The 23,976-nt window shown below is 36.7% G+C and overlaps 1 protein-coding gene across 18 annotated transcripts in view; it reads left to right on the forward strand.

Annotated features, from left to right (window-relative positions):
• R3hdm2 (R3H domain containing 2) overlaps window positions 1-23,976 on the forward strand; it is a 147,477-nt gene that overhangs the window by 20,448 nt on the left and 103,053 nt on the right. For 3 of the 18 annotated variants that reach the window (XM_026398268.2, XM_026398273.2, XM_026398279.2), the window contains exons 1-2: window positions 16,881-16,916; window positions 19,384-19,446. The gene's annotated coding sequence lies outside the window, so the exon portion shown is untranslated. Of the gene's footprint in view, window positions 1-6,004; window positions 6,126-6,225; window positions 6,325-16,880; window positions 16,917-19,378; window positions 19,447-23,976 lie in introns of those variants that run through there. The other 15 variants (XM_077799218.1, XM_026398269.2, XM_026398278.2 and 12 more) reach the window with 8 other exon arrangements.

Genomic DNA, 23,976 nt, shown 5'->3' on the forward strand with positions numbered 1-23,976 from the left:
GATGTACCTCATTTGGTAGAACTTATGCTTTACTTTCATGAGGCCCAGCATTTGATCTCCAGAACTGTAAAAATAAAAAAATAAAAAAGATTTGACATTTTGTGATCAAGGCAGTTTATATTATTCCTAATAAGTAACCCACTAGTGATTTTTTTGAGGAAGAAATAAAAAGTAAGCTGGGAAGCTTTTTCCATGATTTGACATGTTCTATAGAGTATGTTCTTAGATCTATTTGTCTGACTGGAGGATTTGTTATTGGGCCTTAGATAGAATACGTTTTAATCTCCAAAATAGTAATTCCCATAAAGATACTGTTGATCTTTTTTATTTCTAGCCCCAATAATTTTGTGGAAGAATTTTGAACTATAGGAAAGCTGAAGAAATGATACAGTGTACTCCAGTATGACCTTTACCTGTATTTATCGATTGATAATATTTTGCCACATTTAGGAGCTTGCTTTCTTCCCTCTGTTTTGCTTTTAAACCCTTTCTACAGGAGTATATGCAATATTAAAAATTTTTTGTAATATTTATTTTTCTTTTTTTTTTTTTAAAGAGAGAGTGAGAGAGGAGAGAGAGAGAGAGAGAATTTTTTTAATATTTATTTTTTAGTTCTCGGCGGACACAACATCTTTGTTGGTATGTGGTGCTGAGGATCGAACCCGGGCCGCACGCATGCCAGGCGAGCGTGCTACCGCTTGAGCCACATCCCCAGCCCCTGTAATATTTATTTTTCAATTGTAGTTGGGCACAATACCTTTATTTTACTTATTTATTTTTATGTGGTGCTGAGGAGGATCGAACCCAGAAGAGCCTCACACGTGCTAGGCGAGCGCTCTACCGCTAAGCCACAACCCCAGCCCACAAAAATTTTTTTGTAGTTTAGTATGTATTAGGAATTTTTATTTCTAATTTTTATTAGAAATAAATTACTAACACTAGGACACTTCACCCTAAAATTTCTTAAGCATCTAATCACTGAAGAACAAGTGTTTTTTTATATTAAAATGCCATTTTTATATTAAAATGTTTATATTTTTTATATTAAAATGTTTTTGTATTAAAAATGCCATTTTCAAACTCATTATAATCACAAAATATTTTACAGTGATACATGTATATAGTTTATAAATTTTCTCAGTTATTGCAATATGCTTTATAGCTCCACATTTATTCAAGTGTCATTTGTTACATTTAATTATCATGTTTGTAGTGTTCTTTGTGTCCTAATTCAGAGACGTGTTGTTTCTTTTTTTTCATGTCATTGTTTTGTTTTTCAATATTGTGGACTACTGACCCCAAGGCCTCATACTAGGCAAATGCTCTAGTGCTGATCTATATACCCAGCCCTTTTACAATTTTGTTTTTGAGATAGGGTCTTGATAACTTGTCCAGGCTGTCCTCTAACTTGTGATCCTCTTGTTTCAGCTTCCTAGTAATTAGGATTACAAGTGTATGCCACCGTTCCTGGCTTATCATTGATACTTTTTTATTAATTAATTTTACAGAATAATGCATTTTGACATATAGTTGTCATTGATATTTTTGAAGAGTCTAGGCCAGACTATTTTGAATAATATTCTAGTTTAGGGGCTGGGATTGTGGCTAGCATGTGCAGGGCCCTGGGTTCGATCCTCAACACCACATAAAAATAAATAAATGGAGTAAAGGTATTGTGTCCAACTACAACTAAAAAAAAAATATTCTACAGTTTGGATTTGTCATTAGATTCGGGGTAAACATGTGACAAGAATACCACCTAGGTGATGTTGTGTGTATATAATGTCACTTTGTCCAGTTATTGGTGTTGTTAAGTTTGATCACTTGGTTAAGTTTATGTCTGCTAGATTTCTTCATTGTAAATGTGCCTTTTTCCTTATTGTAATTAAGAAATTATATTTGAAAGCCAGACATGTGGTACATACCTGTAATCCTATCCATTCAGGAGGCTAAGATGGAAGGATCACTTGAGCCCAGGAGTTCATGATTAGCCTAGTCAATCTAGTGAGGCCACTGTCTCCAGAAAAAAAAAAAAAAAAAAAAGGAGGAGGAGGATGAAAGAAGGAAAGAAACAGTCTGTGGGATGATTTTTTTTTTTCCAGTCCTGGTGATTGAAGCCAGGGCCTGCCGCATGCTAGGGCTCTTCTACTGAACTGCATCCCCAGCTCTGTGGGATGATACTTTCAAGAAAAGGTAATACTTTGTATTACCTTTTCCCCAGTGGCATTGGCATGTATTGATGAGCATTGTCCGAATCTGTTATTAAATTGATGATTTCAAAATGTTCATTCTCAGATTATCTCATTCCGTTTACATTTGCTAGTTATACTTAGTATTGTTTTATGGGGGGAAAATCTTAATTTTCTCCTTTTTGAGGTCAATGGAATTGTTATTTTTAAAAAAGTTATGAACCTTGCTGTCAGTATTAAAAGTCCCAACAAGATTGACTGGTTAAAAAAAACCTACAATTGTCCTAAATTGAACCCAGGCCCTTGTAAATGCTAGGCAAGTGCTCTACCCCTGAGATATGTTCCAGCCCCTGTAAAAATATTTTTTGGGGTACTGGGGATTGAACTCCAGGGTGCTCGACCACTGAGCCATGTCCCCAGCCTTATTTTATTTAGAGACAGGGTCACACTGAGTTGCTTAGCCCCTCATTTTTGCTGAGGCTGGTTTTGAACTCACAGTCCTCCTGCCTCAGCCTCCAAGCCACTGGTATTACAGGCACGCCCTACCAAGGCTAGCCCCTTTAAAAGTTTTTTATTTTGAGACACGATCTTGCTAAATTGCCCAGGCTGGCCTTGAATTTACCTTCTGCCTCAGTTTCCTGAATGGCTGGGATTATAGGTGTATGCTACCACACTTGACTTCCTGAAGTCAATAGTTTCTGACAGAACCTTGATTTCTTTTGTGGGATCCTTTATGGGAAAGTTACCTCTCATTCCTTTTTTTTTTTTTTTTTTTAATACTAGAGATTGAACTCAGGAATACTTAACCACTGAGCCACATCCCCAGCCCTGTTTTTTTGTTTTATTTAGAGACTGAGTTGCTGAGATTTGCTTTGAACTCAGTATCCTTCTGCCTCAGCATCCCGAGCTGCTGGGATTGTAGGTGTACACCACTGCTCTTGGCTACCTCTCATTCTTAAATATTTTCCTTTTATTATTTATGGGATCAGTTATTTCTAGTAAAAAATAGATTGCAGACTTTAGACCTTTTGAATCTTCTCAGATATAATAAAATTATCTAAGCTGAATTATTTCACAGAGTGAAGTGAACTATAGGTATCTGTAGAGAAAAGAGATATTGCACAACAGATTGGCATTTTATTATCCCCCCCCCCCAATTGGTGGTGACATGAAAGTGAAAATAAGTATCAATATCTTGTTACTCTTATGTAGTCCAGGTTGTAGTCACTTATGAATTGTTTCAGTCTTCTTCATATTTTTTGTGGTTCCTGAGATTGATCTAGGATTGCCTAGCCTTGTGAATGCTAGGTAAAAGCACCCTGAGCTACATCCCCAACCCTTTAAATTTTTTTTTTTTTTTTTATTTTGAAACAGCGTCTTGCTAAGTTGCCCAGGGCTGGCTTTAAACTTGCCTTAGTCTCCAAAGTAGTTGGGATTATAGGTGTGCATCACCTTGACTGGCTGATTTGTTTCACTCTTTGTGTCTTGGGCTGTCTGAATTAAAATAAAAATTGTCTTAGCTAGGGAAACTTCTAAACCCCCTTTGTACTTTGGGCTTTGAACCTGCATCTTGAATTCCTTCTTATGTATATTTTACATATTGGACTGTGAATACAATGTAGGAAATTGACCTGAAGTTAGGGTGTTTATTGTATTGAACATTTCTGATAGAGTTTAGTTTCATAGTTCCTTAAGAGGTCTGATATTTTAGAAAATCCAAAATGGAGTTAGTCTTAGAAACAGGTGTGTGGTGCATGCTTGTGATACCAGCAGCTTGTGAAGCTGAGGCAAAGGATCTCAAGTTTGAGGCCAATCTCAGCAACTTATTGAGACCCTGTCTCAAGACAAAAATTAAAAAACTAGGGGGCTGGGGTTGTGGCTCAGTGGGAGAGTGCTTGCCTAGCTTGTGTGAGGCATTGGGTTCAATTCTCAACACTGCATATAAATAAATAAAATAAAGCCCATTAACTACTAAGTCTTTTTTTTTTAATTGAAAACTAAGGATGTAGCTCAGTGGTGAAGGGCTCCATCTGAGGTTAAATCCCCAATACCCAAACAAACAAACAACAGCAACAAAAACCTTAGAATTGGTATGTGATACAGCAAAATCACTTAATGGATCCAGTAGTTTGAGAATAAATGTACTTCTTTCTTTTTTTTTAATATTTTTTTTTTTTAGGTGTAGATGGATACAACACAATACCTTTATTTTTATGTGGTGCTGAGGATCCAACCCAGGTCCAGCCCGTGCTAGGCGAACGCTCCATCACTGAGCCACAATCCCAGGCCCCCCCCCCCTTTTTAATATCTACATAAAAATAAGACATGTCTTTCTTTTTTTAAAAAAAGTTTTTGGGCTGGGGATATGGCTCAAGTGGTAGCGTGCTCGCCTGGCATGTGTGAGGCACTGGGTTTGATCCTCAGCACCACATAAAAATAAAATAAAAAGATATTGTGCCCACCTAAGTCTATTTAAAAAAAATTTTTTTTTAGATGTTGATGGGCCTTTATTTTATTGATTTATTTTTATGTGGTGCTGAGAATCGAACCCAATTCTTCACACATGCTAGGCAAGTGCTCTACCACTGAGCCACAACCCAGCCGCAAGACATGTCTTTCCCATCCATAAAAAACATTTTATTCTGAAGGTGAACCCCATTAATCTATTTGTGCTTTCATTTGATGTGGAAACATAAACATGGTTTGTAAGGAAGGTGAAGAGGTGTTAATATGTTCTGTTCATATATTTAAAGTCCTGCATGTTATCCCTGTGGGAGAATACAGAATATTTTTTGGGTGTGTGTGATCATTTCCAGAAGTCATAGATAGTCTTTTAATTAACCATTGCTAACCTTTTAGTTGACTTATAGATGTATCATTTTATGTAGATGACTGCTTTAAGATTGCTTAAGAGAATAGCTGCCTGGCAACATAAAAGTATGGATATTAAAATGAATTGCATGCTTTCCACCTATTTCTATTACTTGGCTAAATTTAGAACTATGTAGAGCTCTTGTAGAATTGAAGTCTCTGGGGATTTTTATAGTTAAGGCAGATGGTATTCAGCTTTTCAGAGTAAGAAAGAAGAAAGGTAGCTTCAAATTAATTTTGAACTAGAACCAAGTCACTTAATTAAAACATAGCATTCAAGCCAGTCATGGTTGGTGCACACCTGTAATCCCAACAACTCGGGAGGTTGAGGTAGGAGGATCACAAATTTGAGGCTGGCTTCAGCAATTTAGTGAGGCCTAAGAAACTTAGCAAAAACCTGTCTCAAAATTAAAAAAAAAATTAAAAAGTGTGGGGGGGGGCTGGGCTACCCAGAAAACTAAAGGCCAATTGTTTTCTCTAATATGTGGATGCTAACTCATAATAAGGGGGACAGGTAGAGAAGAATAGAAGTACTTTGGATTAGACAAAGAGAAATGAATGCAAGGGAGAGGAAATGGGAATAGGAAAGATAGTAGAATGAATCAGGCATTACTATATCCTATGTGCATATATGATTACACAACCAATATAATTCTATATCGTGTGTAACCAAAAGAATGAGAAATTATATTCCATATACGTATAATATGTCAAGATACATGCTATCATGTATAACTAAAAAGAATAGAGGGGGTCTGGGAATGTGGCTCAGTTGTTAAGTGCCCCAGGTTCGATTCCTGATACTTAAACAGACAAATAAACAAATAGAGTCCAGTGAAATAGCAGAACTATTGTGAGACTTTTGATTGATTACTTATTGCGGAAAGATTGTTAGAGCTGGATTCAGAGTGGTTAAAGAGATAATTTTTTTTTTCCCCTCCCAGGTGAATTGCTAGAGGCTATCCACTACCTTTTCCCAGTGTCTCTCCAAGTTACATTTGATAAATACTATTCTTAATACTTTACCTTGGATGGATGAGGCAATACATCTCAGCTAGTAATCAGGTGAGCATCTTGATTGCTATGGGAATTTTATGGTTTGTAAGGAAGGTGAAGAGGTGTTAATATGTTCTGTCCATATATTTAAAGTCCTGCATGTTATCCACTACCTTTTCCCAGTGTCTCTCCAAGTTACATTTGATAAATACTATTCTTAATACTTTACCCTGGATGGATGAGGCAATACATCTGGGCTAGTAATCAGGTGAGCATCATACTTGATTGCTATGGGAATTTTATGATAATGTTGGAATTGTTGTTGTGAATTCAGACTAGAGTTTATATAGGATATTTTGGCAAGAAACTTAATTATTCCATGTATATTTTTTTGTACATGGAGTGTGAAGAACTGTTGATATAGTTGGGTAGGACCTCAACACAAGAAATGGCAGATAAAAGAGTAGTTACTTTGAGTAGCTAATTCAAATTAAATGTAAGTTAAAAATAGAATAATATTTTATATTCGATGAATATGATGTATTTAGTACCTGATTTGGCAATCGGAAAAGTAGTATATGAGAACATATGTTTCTTTTGTAATTGGAGAGGGGAAACATTGTTTTTGTGTTTGTGTGGCAGGGGTGGTTCTGGGAACTGAACTCAGGGTCACTTAACCACTGAGCCACATCCCCAGCACTCTTTTATATTTTATTTAGAGACAGGGTCTCACTAAATTGCTGAGGCTGGCTTAAGCCTCCTGGGCAGCTGGGATTACAAATGTGTACCACCATGCCTAGCATGGTACTTAGTGAAAAAAAGAAAAGAAAAGGGATAAAGGGGCTGTATGCTATTGCACACACCTGAAATTTCAGTGACTTGGGAGGCTGAGGCAGTAGAATTGTAAGTTCAAGGCTACCATAAGCAATTAAGTGAGACCTCTCAAAATAAAAATTGAAGAAGAAAGAACTGGGGATGTAGCTCAGTGGTAGAGCACCCCTGGGTTCAATCCCCTGTACTACAACAACTGAATAAATAGGAATAAAGGGATTATGAACCAACTCTAAATCGTGCAATACTCCAGCTTCTTTTTTGTTTTTTTAATTATTTTTTAGTTGTAGTTGTACACAATACCTTTATTTTGCTTATTTATTTATATGTGGTGCTGAGGATCGAACCCAGCGCCTCAGACATGCTAGGCAAGCGCTCTACCACTGAGCCACAACCCCAGCCCCTCCAGTTTCTTTTTCTCCTCCAGTTGTCTTGTTTTTCACCACTGGAGTGGTGGTCTATCTCTAATTAGAGATAGATACTACCTATCTCTAAGTATCAGGTTCTTTGTTTCCTGGGTTTTCCAAATTTTCCTTTGAGTAAGTGCTTTCCCTTTGTATTCCAGCTGAAGATTTTATAAAATAACTTCATTGTACTTAATCGTTACTTAATCAGTTAACTAACAAATTTCTTCCTCTCTCCTTTCTCTTTTCCCTGTCATGCCCTCCCCCTCTTGTAGTGGGGATTGAACCCAGATTCTCTAGCTTCTACAAGCAAGTGCTCTGCCACTGAGCTACATCCTCATCCTAGCTTAGCATTTTGGTGTCAAGAAGTGACCCTGGCAAAATTTCAAGAGGACAGTATTATATGGTTTTCTAGAGTAATACTTAATTTTAGGGCTGGGGTATATCTCAGTGCATGTGCAAAGCCCTGTATTCAGTCCCCAGCACCCCTCACCACAAATAAACCAAACTTCTAATTTTAACATTAGAGTGGCCCTTGGGGTAACAAGAAAGAATATTGGATTTTTCCACAGGTTCCAGGTTCATAAAAATTCTTAAAAATGAATCTTTGGAGGCTAGGCATTATTCTGGGGTGGTTGGATTTTGTGTGTATTAAAGACTAGCTATGTGGAGATAAAACATGATCAGTTAATAAGATATAATGGATTAGCTTGTGGGGAAAAAGGAAAAAAAGGTGGGGGTAGATCTAAAAATCAAAGGGAGATCAGTAGAAGAAAGAGACCAAGGGGTGGGAGATGAAGAGGGAGGGGAGAAGTACTGGGGAGTGATACTGGTTAAATTATATTGTTGTATAGTGTGCATGTACGAATATGTAACAACAAATCCCATCAATATGTACAACTATAATGTACCAAAATGTGGATAAGAGGGGGCTGGAGCTGTAACTCAGTGGCACACTGCTTGCCTAACATGAGTGAGGCACTGGGTTTCATCAACACCATATATAAATAATTAAAATAAAAGTCCATTGACAACTAAAAAAATATTTTAAAAATGTGGATAAGAAAGATATAATGGATTAGATCCTGTGATGTGGACAATTGAAGTCAATTGTGTAGTACAAATAAATGCACAAGAATAGAAGAGATAAATCAATATAGAAAGGTTTCATGGAAGAGGTAGGAAAAGAACTGGGCTTTTTTTTTTTTTTTTTTGTACTAGGGATTAATCCTAGGGGTGCTTAATTACTGAGCCACTTTCCCAGCCCTTTTTATTGTTTTTTATTTTGAGACAGGTTCTCACTATATTGCTTAGGGCCTCGCTGAATTGCTGAGGCTGGCTTTGAACTTTAGATCCTCTTGCCTCACCCTTCTAGGTTGCTAGGATTACAGGTGTACTGCACTGGCTTGATTTGGGGCTTTGAAAATAGAGTAATAAACAACATTTCAGCTATCATATTTCATACATGCATTTTTCTTTCCTTTTTTTTCCTTTCTCTCTTTTTTTCTTTTTTGTGGTACTGGGGGTTCTCACATGCTAGGCAAGTTCTCTACCACTGAGCTACATCCCCAGGCTTTCTTTTTTTTTTTAAAGATTTTATTTATTTATTTATTTATTTAGTTCTCAGCAGACACAACATCTTTGTATGTGGTGCTGAGGATCGAACCCGGGCCACATGCATGCCAGGCGAGCGCGCTACCGCTTGAGCCACATCCCCAGCCCCCCAGGCTTTCTTTTAAATTTTATTAGGCAGGGTCTGACTAAATTGCTGAGGCTGGCCTTGAACTTGTGATCTTCCTGTTTCAGCCTCTGAGTAGTTGGGATTAAAAGGATGTGTCACCAGGTTGTACTTTTCTTTCTTTTTTTGGTTAGAAAAAATACCTTTATTTATTTATTTATTTATTAAAAAGAGAGAAAGAGAAAGAATTTTTTAATATTTATTTTTTAGTTTTCGGCAGACACAACATCTTTGTTTGTATGTGGTGCTGAGGACCGAACCCGGGCCGCACGCATGCCAGGCGAGCGCACTACTGCTTGAGCCACATCCCCAGCCAAATATTTTAATTATTTTATGTGGTGCTGAAGATTGAACCTAGTGCCTTACACATGCTAGGCAAGGGCTCTATCACTGAACTACAACCCCACCCCATGTACTTTTCTTTTTTACAAATTTTTCTTTTTTTCCCAATAGAAACAGGTCTTTGCCCAGGCTGGTCCTGAACCCCTGGGCAAAAGTGATCCTCTCCTGCTTTAGGTTTTGAATACTACAGGTGTGGTGACATGTGCCTATAGGCCCAACTAAGTTGGCTACCCAACTTTTTATTATGGAAAATTTTAGACATTCAAAAGTAGTGAAAGCAGAGCATGGTGGCACAAGCCTGTAATTCCAGTGGCTGGGGAGGCTAGGTTTAAGCATCATGGACAAATACAGAATAACTAGTGTGAAATATTAACTTAATGTATATGTATTTACAGTGAAACACTCAGTATTGGATTGCATTTTAGCCTTGTTCATTCAACACACCATTAATTTAGTGGCAATGAAACAATGTAGTCTTTGTTCTTCTCTATAAGTAAATAATTACACTAATTGACTGTAAGCTATCAAGGAAGTCTTTCTGGAGTAGAGCCTTAAAAGACAAGTAGGGCAGGGGAAATTCTATATTAGCAGCTCTAAAACTTTTTGGTCTATGTCGGACCTCTTTACTATTTTAAGAACCATTATGGACCCCAAGGAACTATTTACTTATGTGGGTTATATTTATTAATTTTGAACTCTAGCCAGGCACATGCCTCAAATCCCAGCTACTTGGGAGGCTGAGGGAGGAGGATCTCAATTTCAAAGCCATATTCAGCAATTTAGTGAGGCCCTAAGCATCTTAGTGTGACCTTGTCTCAAAATGAAAAATTAAAAGAACTGAGGGTGTGGCTCAGTAATCAAGCATCCCTGGGGTTTAATCCCTGGTACCAAAAATTTGACTCTATTAGAAGTTAAAACTAAAAGACAAATAATTTAAATACTTACTGATTAATTAAATATAATAATAGGGCTGGGGATGTGGCTCAAGTGGTATCGCGCTCGCCCGGCGTGCGTACGGCCCGGGTTCGATCCTCAGCACCACATACAAACAAAGATGTTGTGTCCGCCGATAACTGAAAAATAAATATTAAAATTCTCTCTCTCCTCCCTCTCTCCCTCTCTCACTCTCTCTTTAAATAAATAAATAAATATAATAATAATAATAAACATTTATGCTTATAACACTTTAAATTTTTTTTTGTTTTGTTTTTGTGGTTTTGGGGATTGAACTCAGGGTCCCACACATACTAGACAAGTACTTTATCACTGAGCTACACCCCTCCCATAAAAAGCTTTTTATTTTGTGGTGCTGGGGATTGAACCCAGGGCCTTGTGCATGCCAGGCAAGCATTCTACCAACTGAGCTATATCCCCAGCCCCATTAAAAGCCTTCTGAAACAAAAAATTTAATGAGGCGGGAGGAACATTGTTTTACTTCTGCAAATCTCTATAATCTCTGAATTAATAGAAGACAGCTGAATTCTTATATCAGCATCTGTGTTCAGTCTATTGCAGAATGTCATTTTAGTTGAAGTATATGAAGAAAATCTAGCCTCAGGGATATGTAATTGGAAATGGGAGAAATATTTAAATATTCTCTTCAGGTGATGATGATTATTTTCTTTGATATTACAGCCAAAGTAAAAAAATGGTAGTTTTTTTAAAGGCTACTTGCAATGTTGAATGTGAAACTATATAATGAACTTCAGTACTTGGTAATATTAAAATCATTTTTGAGTCTGGGGATACAGCTCAGTGGTAGCAAACTGCATGCCTAACATGCGTGAAGTTCTGAGTTTGATCCTCAGTACCACAAGGGGAAAAAAAGCCATTTGTCTATGTTATACATTGAATAGTTTTTTTTTTTTTTTTTTTTTTTTGGTACTAAGTATTGAACTCAGAGGTACTCCACTGAGCCACATCCCCAACCCTATTTTGTATTATATTTGGAGACAGGATCTCACTGAGTTGCTTAGTGCGTCCTCATTGCTGAGGCTGGCTTTGAACTTGAGATCCTCCTGACTCAGCCTCCCAAGTTGCTGAGATTACAGGCATGTGCCACTGCACCCAGCTTGACTAGTTCTTTCACCCTCTTTTACTTATGTGTGATTTGGAAACATGAATTGATCAGTTGGAAAATATTGGTTCACTGAGTTATGTAGACCTTTCAAATGTTTGATTAATTTCATTATTTTAAAAATATATAATCACATTAATCAAGAGTACCACCTTTAGGAATGTCTATGTTTTTTCTTTTTTTTTAGTTGTTGATATAATTTTATTTATTTATATGTGGTGCTAGGTAACTAACCCAGTGAAGTCTGAGTATTGAGAAACTATCAAGCTCACAAAAGAAAATGCATGTTTTTCAAAATTCTGATTTTTCACTAAAGAACATGAATTTTATCAAATTCCATTTGAATGGTATCAAATAAATAACATTGCTTTGAAGTAATAGGCTTACTTCTTTCATTTTTGTGAAAAATACTGCAGATATACAAGGCTGAATAACCATAGTTTGCCAAAATTCTTTATTCAAATAAAATGCTAAGTGAGAAAAGCCAGGGCAGCTTGAAGTTCAGTTACAGAAGTGCTTTTCCTTGAGATAGTTGTACTTTTGTTTGTAGCAGAAGTGCTTTGTACTTACCATTTTGTTATGTAGATTATTAAAAAGACATGAACTCAGATGTGGAAATTTAATATAGTGAGCCCTTCATATGTGTAGGTTCTGCATTTCTTTCTTTTTTAAAAAAAAATACCTTTATTTTATTTATTTATTTTTATGTGGTGTTGAGGATCGAACCCAGTGCCTCACACATGCTAAACAAGCACTCTCTCATTGAGCCCCAGCCCCAGCTCTAGCCCCTTGGTTCTGTACTTCTGAATACAAAAATTGTGGCTCTACTGAATATGTACATACTTTTTGTCTTATCATTATTCCCTAAAAAGTACTTTATAATAATTATTGATATAGCATTTACATTAGATATTATAAACTAGAAATGATTTAAAGTATGTGGAAAGATATTTAAAGATTATATGCAAATACTATGCCATTTTTTTATAATGGACTTGAGCATCTGTAGAGTTTGGTTGGTGGGGGAATGGAGCAAGGGGTGGAGAGATGATTCTGGCATCAGTTCCTTGAAGATATTGAGAGTTGACTAAAATTAGTTTTACTGCTTCATCCAGGATATTCTTTTTTTTTTTTAATTTTATTTATTTTTTAGTTTGGGGTGGACACAATATCTTTTATTTTTATGTGGTACTGAGAATCGAACCCAGTGCCTCATGCATGCCAGGCGAGCACACTATCACTTGAGCCACATCCCCAGCCCTCATCCAGGATATTCTTAAGTGAAATTTATACTTTTTAAAAAACTTCAAATGTAGAGTTTGATGTTCCTGCCTTGATCATGTGAAGGCACTGGTAGCTTCACCTGTCAGTCCTTTTGTCTGTGTGAAAAAGGCAAAATAACATCTTAGTATTAATTTGAAAAAGAATATCTTCACTGTGTTATGAAACTAATTTGACTTCTTAGACCTCCTGAGACCTCGCTCTGAGAACTGCTGCTCTTGATAAAGGATGTATAATGTATCCAGAGAGGTGAGACCACTTAGAGCTTTCTAGGTGAACTACAAGTGATCTGTTGTATCTGGAACTCAGAGTCATATGATGAGAGAAAAAAGGTAGTCTGGGTTCAAATCACAAAAGGACTTTAGCATCCTGTGAATGGAGTACATTGTTTTTTTCTATAGGCAGTAGGGAATCATTGGAGGGTTTTATGTAGATAAGTATGTATTTCAAGGAAATTTATGTATGATAGTGATACCATTGTATGTATGTATTTATTTATTTATTTTAAGGAATATTTTTGTTACAGTATCTCTGATGATAAGGAGGCCAGTGGAACAGGATGAGGTCCTAAACTAAGACACTGACTTGGTCATGTAGCCATAGAAGGTCAGATTGTGCAGACAAGTGCAGGGGTCAGAGCATGTCCTTTCTAAAGCAAAACTTTAGCGTAGCATCTTGCATGCAGCATCTTTGCAGCATCTTGCATGCAGGCTGAATAGGCAAGAACATGACCAACTGCTTCCAAACTGCTTATAATTTCCAAGTTAGTTATAAGCTGTCTCTTTAAATAATCTTGTTTGGGCAGTTTGCTCTGGAAGGAAATCTGATCAGACACACCAGTAATGCCCTAGAATCCCTTTCACATAAATGACTTCCAAAAGATAACCACTATTCTGACTTCTGTTACCTTAATTAGTATTACCTGTATTAGTATTTCATATTAATAGAACTATATGTACTCCTTTTAAAAAAATTATATATTTATTTATTTATTTATTCTTAACAGTTATATATGACAACAGAATGCTCTTCGATTCACTGTACACAAATGGAGCACAGTTTTTCACTTCTGGTTGTATACGAAGTAGGATCACACCATTTGTGCAATCACACATGTACCTAGGGTAACGATGTCCATCTCATTTCACCATCTTTTCTTTCCCCATCAATGTACTCTTCTGTGTTGTGTTCAACACTGCCTTTGAGATTAATGTATGTATTTACATATACATTATAGCAGTGGTATAACAATGGTTCATTCTTTTATCATTGCTGTTATACTCAAGTGTCTGACTACCATCATATTTTTTCTGTTGAAACTTGTTTCCAGGTTTTTTTTGTTTTTTTTTTTTGGTACCAAGAATTGAACCCAGGGGCACTTAACCACTGAGCCTCGTCCCAGCCCTTTTTATATTTTATTTAGAAATAGGGTTTCACTGAATTGCTTAGGGCTTTGCTGAATTGCTGAGGCTAGCTTTGAACTTGAGATCTTCTTGCCTTAGTCTCCTGAGCCGCTGGGATTACAGGTGTGTACCACTGTGCTTGGGGAATTGTTTCTGGTTTTGAACTGTTATGAGTAATACTACTATGAACATTGTATTTTTTTTGTGTACCAAAGATTAATGAACCCTGGGGCACTTAACCACTGAGCCACATCCCAAGTCCTTTAACTCAACAGGATGTCGTTGAGTTGCTTAGGGCCTCACTAAGTTGTTGAGGTTGGCTTTGAACTTGTGATCCTCCTGCCTCAGCCTCCTGAGCCACTGGCCTATGAACATTCTTTCTTTCTTTCTTTAAAAAAATATTCCCCCCCCTTTTTTTTTAGTTATAGATGGACACAATACCTTTATTTTTATTTGTTTATTTTATTTTTTATGTGGTGCTGGGGATCTAACCCAGTGCCTTCCATATTCTAGGCAAGTACTGTACCATTGAACCACAACCCTAGCCCCCTATGAACATTCTTGTGCAAAGTTTTTATACATGTAAGACATATATACTCACTTCTGTTGATTATATGCCTAGGAGTGGAGTTGCTAGGTCATAGGCTATTTGTATGTGTAGCTTAAGTATTCTCAGTTTTCTAAAGTTGTTATATTATCTTGCCAGCAAGATATGAGAGTTCTGGATGTACTACGTCTTTTGACTACATTCAGTATTATCAGTTCTTTCAAGTTTAGCTAATCTGTTGGAGATTAGTGGTGTCTATTCGTATTTTTAATTTGCATTTCCCTGATGACTTGATGTTGAATCATTTTTTCATATGCATATAGGTCTCTTTAAGTATCTTCTTGTGTGAAATGCCCATTTAAGTTATTTTGCCCGTTGTTTAAATTTGGGTGTCTTATTCTTTGATAGACATTCTCTATCAGTTTTCATTATGAGTTCTTTGATGGGTGCATATCTTTGCACATATCTTCTATGGGTATTTGCTCATGGGATATACATGGGAGCAGATTGATAAATCTGATCAATTTGGTGAAATTCCCTGGCATATATCTTAACATTGGAGCGTAGTAGTCCTATATATTGCTCTTTACAGATTCTGATTTCCTTACATGTTGGGACTACACAGGCTGATTTTCAGTAGCTCAATGTGATGTTTTGAATTAATTTCAGCTGATTGTGGGTATTTCTGTTATTTACTGCCATGGAACAAACCACCTCAAAACTTAGTGGCTTAAAACTATTTATTTGCTTATGATATAAATGGTTTGGCAGTTTGGGCAGGGCTAATGTGGCACACTCTGCCTTGATTCTATATGGTATTGGCTGGGTTTATTTATAAGTGGTTTTGGTCATTTGACAGATTGACAACTGGTTGGACCCAAGGAGCCTTACTCACATGTCTAACACTGGACTAGAGCTGACAGCTAGGTTGCTGTGATGTTTTCTGCAGTCTGACTTGGCCTCTTTGCATGATGGCTATGTTCCAAAAGGGTGAGAGTGGAAGTTGCAAGGCCTCTTGAGGTCTAGCTTCAGAAGTTGTGGTGTCATTTATGTCTCACTCTGTTGATCAGAGCAAGTTACAAGGGCAGGGCAGACCTGATTCAAGGGATAGGGAAATGAACTCTGCTTCTTCCTCTTCTTCTTCTTCTTCTTCTTTTTTTTTAACCAGGTATTGAACCCAAGGGTGCTTAACCACTGAGCCACATCCCAGCCCTTTTTTATGTTTTGAGACAGGGTCTCACTGAGTTGCTTAGGGCCTCTCTCTACTGAGGCTGGCTTTGAACTTGAATCCTCCTGCCTCAGCCTTCTAAGTGGGATTATAGGCATGTGCCACCATGTCTGGCCCACTCTGGTCCTTTTATAGGCTATATAGCTTATTAGTTATTCAGAGTTACTAAGATGAACCTGAAATAACTCCCTCCCTGGCCAGATGCTCAATGAAGGCAGGGAGGGAAAGGCTTGATAGCAGGAGATATCTAGATTGTAGTTGTCTTGAGTAGACAGTGATTTTTTTTTTTTTTAATAATGTGAAATAAACAAGAAACTTGGGAAAGGCTAAGATGTCAGTGATCTGTCAACCTATCAGAGTGAATCAGCATAAGTTCTAGGTGAGGTGACAATGTCAACAAAATGAGCCCCTTGCCCTAAGTTTATTGGGCTTCTCATTAAGGTAGCTGCCATAGCTTCTTATTTTAGAGAAAACTAAAAATCATTTTTTAAGATTCAGCTGACTTTAGAAATAATTTATTATAGAGGGTGAGTATGGGTACACCATTGAAAGTGACATGTGGCTGTTTTTCAGATTACAGCTTTTTTGGTGTACCCAAATGTCACATTTGTTCAAATCTTTGAAATTTGTCTTCAGGTGACTAGAGGCAGTTGTCCTTTTCTGAGTAAGTTTAATTAATTGCTTTGAGTCCCAGATAAGTGGATTTGTTACCTATAGTTTCTGATTTATCTGTTGCCCAAACCGGTGGTAATTTGATAGGAATAGGAACTCCGTGGCATTTTATTATAAAGGATAGATATTGTCCGCTAAATACATCTGATTAGAAGTCTATGAAAAAGTATCTGTTTTTCTGGTGATAGGATCATTATTAAAGCTTTATAGAATGTTCTACTAGTTAGATGACTGAACTGAATCTTTCCATCCTTTGATGTTTTCTTCAAGGCATTATTTGGAGTGCTTTACGGAGCTCTTAGCAGTAGTGATTCTCTCATAGGCATTTCCATCTTGGGTAAGTTTAACCTAAGTTGTTCTGAACTATGAGGAACTCCTCATTGCAGTGGTCATAGTCAGATCTTTGGCAATTGCTTTTGTTTGAGATGTTTGTATTTGGGCCCCTCAGAACCGTAGAACTGTTGTGAGACTGGATTGCCATGTTATTTTCTGAGTGTAAATTGTACCTTCAGTAAAAGGAAGGAAGATTTCTGAGACTGTAAGTCAGATCGTTATAATGAAGAAGAGAACACAGAGTTATTAACTTGGTTATCTTATTGGCTGTACAAATAAGATTTAAATACCTTAAAAAGCCCAGGTTTACCTCAGAGGAAGTAGTTAACTTTGTAAGTGAATCAGACAATTAGAAAATCATTTCAGGCTTATTTTGTGTTACACAGTATTTGGCATTGCAGATATGTATGTGAACAAAATGCATACGATTTCTGCCCTTTAAGAGCTTACATTTTTGTCTGGGAAGATAGACAGTTTTCCAGTAAATAAATAAGATAGATAATGATTATGATAAATCCTATGAAGAAAATAGATGTGGTGTTGTGATATAGAGGAGAAAAGGAGGAACAGATTCTTCAAATTGAGGTAGTCAAGGAAGACCTCTTTGTGTGACATATAAATATTCATTGAAAGGTAGGCAGAAATCCCATTTCTTTGAATAAGCAGAGTATTTTGAGCATAGGCCACAACAAATACAAAGACCTATGGGAAGAATTTGGTTTGGTGTGTTCAAGAATAGGCCAAATTTTGTAGGGCTCTATAGTCTATTGCATGGATGAGAGCCAGTTGAATGAGGATGCTTAATTATTTGATTTACATTTTTAAAAAATATTTATTTTTTTAGTTGTAGTTGTACACAATATCTTTTATTTTTATGTGGTGCCGAGGATCGAACCCAGGGCCTCGCACGTGCTAGGCGAGTACTCTACCTCTGAGCCACAATCCCAGCCCAATTATCTGATTTACATTTAAAAAAGATAACTCATGTATTTCTGGGAGAATGCTTTGCAGGATGCCAAAGACAGAAGAAACCACTTATGTTCCTTATGAGGCTGTTGAATTTTATTAAAAAAACTGAAAGCTATTAGGGAGTTATGGAGGATAGAGGGCGGAAAGCAATTAAACTTCTTCCCCAAAGTGTTCCACTTTTAATTATGATAAAATTACATTGGGGTAAAATAGCCATTATAGTACTAAATACTAGTGTGTGTTTTGAATTATGTTGCTTCTGTTTCTCTGAGTTGGAGAGTCACCTCTTGGTATGGCATGATTCTCAGTGTGAGCCCATTGTGTCTGCTTAAAAATCACATGTGTTTTGGCATGACTTGAGGGCTGGTGAGGAAAGGGAACTAGTAATTTCTTGGCTTGGGGGAGAACAAGGCATTTCATGGGAAAAAATTCACCATATGGGTAGTGTTTTATGACCAAGTTTAATGGTGAAAAGTGGAAGGGCAGTGTCCTGGCTGTCCCTTTTTAACCTTAACCAACCACATGTCCTGATGTCACCTTAACCAACCTTAACCAACCACATGTCCTGAGGTGCAGGAGGTATAAAGAATTGGAGAAGTGTTTTTCATGGGAATCTTTTTTTTAAAAAAATTTATTTTTTAGTTTTAGGTGGACCAATATCTTTATTTTTTTAATGTGGTGCTGAGGATTGAACCCAGTGCCTCATGTTGGCAAGTGCTCTGCCATTGAGCCACAACCCCAACCTTCATGGAAATCTTCGTAAGACATCAAGAGGGTAGAATTTAGTTGATGTTATATTTGTGAAATAGAGTTGTAAAACCAAATAATGTGTTGGGAATTCTCCTCACTTTGGCATAAGAACACAGTAGGGCTCAGGTGTTTCAAGAGCTTGTGGGAATTCAGACTGGCTTGGGTACATTAAGGTTTCTAGTGGTGACACTCAGCATTCAAGGCTTCTCAGCATTCTAGGCTCCTGAAGTAGATTCAGCACCAACCACCCTTTAGGGTCTTGTAATAGCAATAATAATGAATCCTGCAAATGGGGTGAGGATATATTAAATTATGTGTTTGTTCTATCTCTAGCCTCACTTCTATTTCTCACCTACTAAGAGAGATTCTAGATCATCTTGCTGAGTTCTAGACTTGTATAAAAAATAATAGGTAAAAAGCAGCTGAGGAATTCCAAGAAGACTGGGTTACTAATTTATGTTAGAAAGCAGGCCAAGAACTGCTTACAAGAAGAGGGAGATCAATAGAGGAGAAAGAGCCTATTGAACAGTTGTTTTTCTTTTTCTTTTTTTTTTTAATTTTAATTGTGAATTGAGGATTCAGGGCAGGTGTATATTTATGAGAAACACAAGTGAAAGGAATTGTGAAAGAAATATTAAGCAGTGCTGCTGTAGATTTCGAATTGAATGTATTTTCTTTGAGGGTATTCAGTATATTAAAATTTAAAATTGCTTTTAACTTTTTTTTTTTTTTTTTTTTTTTTTTGAGGTTAGACTTGTTTCTTATATGTGATGCCATTCCAGCACTGGACTCATGGAGGCTGAACATTTATTCAGGTAATAATAGGTAACATTTAAGAGGACTTTCTATGTGCCAGGCAACAAATTAAGTACAGTACCTGCATTCTCATTTAATCCATACTTAACCCTGTGGGGTTTTAAGTATTATTATATCCATTTAATAGATGAAGAAATTGAAATTTAGGGAAGACATCAAAATTGAATTTGGCTGAGTTAAAAAATAAAGTCTTGCAGTTGAAGTGAGAGATGCTGGTGATTTGGGTTAGATTATGTCATTTGTTCATTGGCCATAAATATCATGAATAAAAAGTGGTTTTAATAGACTGTACCACAATTTCCCACTAGTGAGTATACCATAGTTTTTGTTAGTCTTTAAAATAGTAGACAGAGCAGGTGCTTTTGTGAATACCTGTTAATCCCAGTGACTCAGGAGGCTGAGACAGGAGGATCGTAGGGTGGAGACCAGCCATAGCAACTTAGCAAGGCCCTAAACAACTTAGTGAGAAGCTGTCTCAAAATAAAAAATAAAAAGGGCCTGGGTTGGGGATGTGGTAAAGTACACCTGGGTTCAATCCCCAGTACCAAAAACGAACAAATAAATACATAAATACATAAATAAAATAGTAGTCATATCTTTGTGGTCATATCTTTTAGGATTTGTTTGCTGCTGCTTGTTGTTGTTTGTGGTTCTGGGAATTGAATCCAGATATGCACCTCTGTGCCTGACCCAATTTTAAGATTTTTAACCTTGAAACTGTTCTAGAGCTGGGGGTGTAGCTCATTGGTAGAGCACATACTTAGCATGCGAGAGACCCTGGATTCAATCCCTAGCAACAAAAAACAAAACAGAAAAACATAAATAAAGTAGATTATTTATATTATTTATAAAGTAGATAAAAATTTTTGAAAAAATTAAAGTATAAGTGAATGTCTTTATGAGATAAATATAATTAGGGAATTCTTTTTTTTTTTTTTAAAGAGAGAGGAGGGGGGGGGAGAGAGAGAGAGAGAGAATTTATTTATTTATTTATTTTAGTTCTCGGCGGACACAACATCTTTGTTGGTATGTGGTGCTGAGGATCGAACCCGGGCCGCACGCATGCCAGGCGAGCGCGCTACCGCTTGAGCCACATCCCCAGCCCCTAATTAGGGAATTCTTAAGAGATGATTAATGCAGATAGTAAAAGTCTCTTGTTAATTTCTTGAGATGCTGTTAATAGGTTCTCTCATTTTTAAGGAACCTAATTGAACCCAGGGTGCTTTGCCACTGAGCCACATCCCTAACCCTTTTAAAAATTTTTTAATTTGAGGCAGGTTCTCACTAAGTTGCTTAGAGTCTTGCTAAATTGCTGAGGCTTGCTTTGACCTTGTGATGCTGCTGCCTCAGTCTCCTGAGTCACTAGTTTCACAGGCATGTGCTATCATGCCTGGTTAGGGTTTCTTATAGGAGCTTTTTTTGTATATCTAAATGCTTATTTGTGGGGCTGGGGCTGGGGCTCAGTGGTAGAGCGCTTTCGTAGCAAGTGCAAGGTGCAGTGTTCAATCCTCAGCACCACATAAAAATAAATAAATAAAGATATTGTGTCGAACTACAACTAAAAAATATTAAAAAATAAATGCTTATTTATAGATCATATTATAGTACTTGTCAAGTCTAGAAGGGAGGGTTTCTAATAGTATCGTCTGAAGATTAGTAAAAAATGAAGATTGAGTACCTCTGAAATGATAATGTAGGTTAAGTGGGAGTATTTTTAAGTTTATAAAAATTCAAATTTATGTGCTACCTTCTGCATCCCTCCTAAGGTTATTTGCTTGGTAGAAGAGGGCAACTTTGCGTGATAGAGGAGGACCATTCTTAGGTCAAAGGTATACGAGTAGCTGGGCTTCCCTGCTAGAATCTTCAAACTCCGAAGGTATAAGTCTTCCTACCTTGCTTTTTTTAATGTGGTGATGAAAATCGAACCCAGTGCCTCAAACGTACGAGGCAAGTGCTTTGCCCCCTACCTTGCTTAAAACAAACAAACAATTTTTACTTGTAGATGGACATAATACCTTTATTTTATTTACTTATTTTTATGTGGTGCTGAGGCTCAAACCCAGTGCCTCACATGAGCTAGGCAAGCACTCTACCAATGAGCTACAACCCTAGCCCCCTACCTTGCTTTCCTATTTCAATATTGTTGTGGCTCTTCAAGACCCTCTTGCAGTTTCCTATGAGTAGCTGTAACTATCTATATTAAAAGAGGAAAAAAGATTATGTCCAAATAGGGATGATAATTACACAATAGTTTATAACAGTATAATTTGATTAATATCAACTTAATTATAATAATACATAAAATCTTTTCTTCTTTTTTGTAATTATCATCAAATAAATTACTTCTTTATATATTGTGTCCTCAGACAAAAAAAGTATAGCAATATTTTTACTGGTAACACTGCATAACTATAGTATAATGTTAAAAGTAGGAGATTGACTTTGGTGAAATCTAGAGTTTATTTGATCAGTTTTACATGCACTTTGTGTGTGTTTATGTAGTTCTATACAATTTCATTTTGCCCATTGTTGTTGACTACTATCCAATAATTTCGAACACTATGGTGTTTTTTGGTTTTTTTTTTTTTTTGGGCGGTGGGGTGGAGTACTGGGGTTTTAACCCAGAAGTGCTTTACCACTGAATAATAGCTCCAGCCCTTTTCATTTAATTTAGTTTAATTTATTTTTCATACTGGCAGTTGAACACTGGGGCACTTAACCACTGAGCCATAACCCCAGCCCTCTTTACTTTGCAACAGAGTCTCACTCAGTTGCTTAGGGCCTTGCTAAGTTGCTGAGGCTGGCTTTGAACTTGTAGTGTTCCTGCCTTAGCCCCCCCGAAGCCACTGGGATTACAGGTGTGCACCACTGGGATTACAGGTGTGTGCCACTGCACCTTGCTCTCATATTCTTAAAAGGGGGAGTGGAGGATAAATAGAGCTTAGGTCAAAAGATACTTAATGTCAAAAGATACTTCAGTGTCCATTGAAGCCCAGCTCCTCCTACAAGTTTACAGATAATCAGATGTGGGCTTAGAGGTAGAAACAGGTCAGCTACCGTAGCACAAGATTATGGTGTGAAAAGATTTTAGTGACAGCTTATACATGATAATGTATACTTTCTTGTTCAGGGTTCTTTTTGGATGTATTGGTAAATTCTGAGTATCATAAGCTTTTTCTCCCTATATTCTTTTTCTCAAAAAAATTGACTATATATATAAAAACCATAATTTCTACATTTAAAGGGAAGAATTGACCAGTTAAAGAAGGCTTTCTATTCTAAGTACATCTAGCAAAGTAATTCTCCTTTGATCTTTATTTGTTTACAAATAAAGGGCTTACATCAAAGATTGATGATGAAGTATATACACTATGATTTCTTAAAGATTTATCTCTGTATTTCAAAGCTGTTATAATTTATGTAAAAATCTCAATTAGGGTATGGTAGTGCTATAGGACCATTAAAACATCTGAAGAAATATTTCTTTGGAATTGTTTTCTGCAATTAAGCCACGTTTCAGTAACAAGGAGACTTAGAGCTCTGGTAATCTTCTGCTAGAGCTGCTTCTAATTGTGTCTGTCCCATCAATAAAATTTTATTGATGTTTCTATTCTCTGCTCAGTGGACCAGTGATGTAGCTTGGAATATCACTCAGCAATTTTTGAAAGTGTCTATCATGTTAACTTGTTAACTTGTGAATGGGTTCTTTTCTTTTCTGTCAATGTCTTTTCTTTTCTTTTTTTTTGAGTACCAGAATTGAACTCAGGGGCACTGAACCACTGAGCCAATCACTAGCCCTATTTCATATTTTATTTAGAGACAGGGTCTCACTGAGTTGCTCAGCACCTCACTGTTGCTGAAGCTGGCTTTGAAACCCTCCTGATCCTTCTATTTTAGCCTCCCAAGCCACTGGGATTATAGGCGTTGCATTGGGCTTTTTCTGTCAATTTCTATCCTTTTGGTCATTTTCTTACTTGTTTGCATTTCTACTGGAGGGCAAAGGAAATGAATCTGAAACCATTCTGTTATTTATGAGTGATTTAAAAAAATTCGCAAAACTTGGTTAAAGTGAGATTTTGAGTTAATGTTGATTTTATATTTCCATTCTGTTTCTCCCTGCCATCTCTAGTGGTAGATTGGATTTTTACTGTGTTTTACTTTTCTTTAAAGCCCTGACCTACTTTTTCTGTCTTTAATTTGTAGCTAGTGTTGTTTTACGTTTCATTTTAATTTCTCATTTCTATGACTTTTTCCCCCCTCCATATGGAAGTTTTTCTTCCTCTCTATCCCTTAAATAATAGTATTATGTCCTGAGGCCTCTGCTTTTCTTCCAACCTTTTGTTGTTGTTGTTGTCCTGCCACTTTTCTCACTGTGAGTTCCCCTTTTATGGTTGCAATTGAAATTTAAGATTTCAGCTACTCCCAGAGTTTAGTGGTTTAGATTTCTAGTCCCACCTATGTAACTGCCTTTTGGATACTTAGATTTTGTCAGCCCATGGTTATATCACATTTATTATGTATTAAAAAGA

The sequence above is a fragment of the Urocitellus parryii genome, chromosome 5 (genome assembly GCF_045843805.1).
Source record: "Urocitellus parryii isolate mUroPar1 chromosome 5, mUroPar1.hap1, whole genome shotgun sequence".
In the NCBI taxonomy this organism is placed as follows: domain Eukaryota; kingdom Metazoa; phylum Chordata; class Mammalia; order Rodentia; family Sciuridae; genus Urocitellus; species Urocitellus parryii.